Source organism: Aplysia californica, unplaced genomic scaffold (assembly GCF_000002075.1).
Source record: "Aplysia californica isolate F4 #8 unplaced genomic scaffold, AplCal3.0 scaffold00551, whole genome shotgun sequence".
In the NCBI taxonomy this organism is placed as follows: domain Eukaryota; kingdom Metazoa; phylum Mollusca; class Gastropoda; order Aplysiida; family Aplysiidae; genus Aplysia; species Aplysia californica.
Window position 1 is genome coordinate 5,728 of NW_004797821.1, and position 1,899 is coordinate 7,626.

Below are 1,899 nucleotides of genomic sequence, written 5' to 3' on the forward strand. Positions count from 1 at the left end.
CACACACACACACACACACGCACACACACACAAACACACACACAAACACATACACACACACACTCACCCACACATTGCACATGCATACGCATAGATCTAGTTACTGAATCCCAATTGATTTCCACAATTCAGTTTTCCCAGTCCAGAGAACCCGTTTTCTTGTTCATCTTCTCTCCATTCCTCACTCATAAACAAAACAACATTCAAACGAAACAAGAAAACCCTAAACCAATAAGTGAAATTATAATATGGTGATCGTCTCGTTCTAGAAACATAAACTATTCATTGGACAGAACACCTTGAGATATCACTCAGAATTAATCACTCAGGTATCAGAGAGAAACACGTGAATGAAAACACAAATACAAACACACAAACACAAAACTGACTTACATGAAACTGAAAAATCTGTCTCCGTCTATCTATCCTGTTCGTGATGTCATGACACTGTCACAGTCACTGTCACTGCCACTGCCACTGACACACGCCACCTCCAACACACCAAATGACAGCAGATCTCACTCCCTTCCTCGTCGGTGACAAGAACAAAATTAGATGTACACGGTTTCTGACACAATATTTACACTTCTACCACACTCGTGCTGTGTAACTTTTAAAATGTAAACAAATCCTATGTCACGGTCTCGTTTCGATCTAGAACGTTAGCGTTGACTCTTCACACTGCGAAATTTCATTTACATCTCACTGTGGGAAGAAAAGAGATCATTCTGTGCCTACGTTGGACGCACATTGAGTCCATTCGAAATTCCAGCGAGAAAGAAACAGATTCCCACATTATTCTCACACCCCGCGACATACGAAGAAGGGAGTTAACGTACTCCGAACAGCCCGGAGACGTCTTAACAACACACATTATAAGAAGCACACACACTCTCTCTCTCTCTCTCTCTCTCTCACACACACACACACACACAATCCTTCTTTACCCCATCACCCTTCTTTTCTTTCTCTCTTCCTCCCGTCTCTCTCTTTCTCTCACCATAGCCCGTACCTCCTCCCCCTCACACCGACACACACACACACACACACACGCCTTCGACCCTGGAATCTAGCACGTTGAGGCGTACAGGAACAAAAAGAAAAGAAAGAAGAGAACCAGAAACATGAAGAAAAATCGCCAACCGCCGCCTTTCCTTCTGTTGTAAGACCAAACCTGAGGGCTTAACCGAGCCATCCACTCACAAATTCCTACTCATCTTTATCCCTAACTCGCCCGCCAGTGCCGCGCCAGTCTCAGGTCGAGATTTGGAAGGTAGAGATGAGCCCGCTTTACCGTACAGTACCGTCGTTTTTTTTCTTTTTCTTTTTTTCTTTTCCTTCGCTTGTTTCTCGTGAGAGGAAAGAAAAATCTACGGGGTTGAAATAAATGCTGTCTGGATTAAGAGCAGTCATGAAAATTTCTTTCCACAGTTTCGCTGATAACACGAGCAGGCGTCGGACGCAACTAGCTAATTACTCAACAGTTCCACATCTTTGGCAACCCAGGGACGAGGTTTTGATGTCATACCCCGACCCGTTATGCGCCTCTTGGAGAAGGAAATGTGACGTTTACAACATCCCCGTGTCTTACGGAACGAGATGTTTTCAAGTAAATCAAGGCTGTTACATTTTTGTTTTGCGAGATGAGGTTGTTTGTTTGGGTTAAAGAGCACGGGATCGACATGATGGCGTTCATAAAATGTTGGGACTAGTGTACTGAAACAAATAAAAAGTTAATGGAGGAGTCCCAACTAAAAAGAAACTGTTTGTGTACATGCATTTTCGAGTTTGATCCTGTGAATTCTGTGATCGTAGTCCTTGTGTCAGAGGTAACAATAATGATGTTGATCACGATGATGTAATAATAATTATGATAACAATAATGATAATAATAATAAT

At 42.6% G+C, this 1,899-nt stretch overlaps 1 protein-coding gene across 1 annotated transcript in view; it reads left to right on the forward strand.

The window, feature by feature from the left end:
* The window catches only part of LOC101847524 (BTB/POZ domain-containing protein 6), a gene marked incomplete at its 5' end in the record, with an annotated part of 13,709 nt that overhangs the window by 2,669 nt on the left and 9,141 nt on the right, over window positions 1-1,899 (forward strand).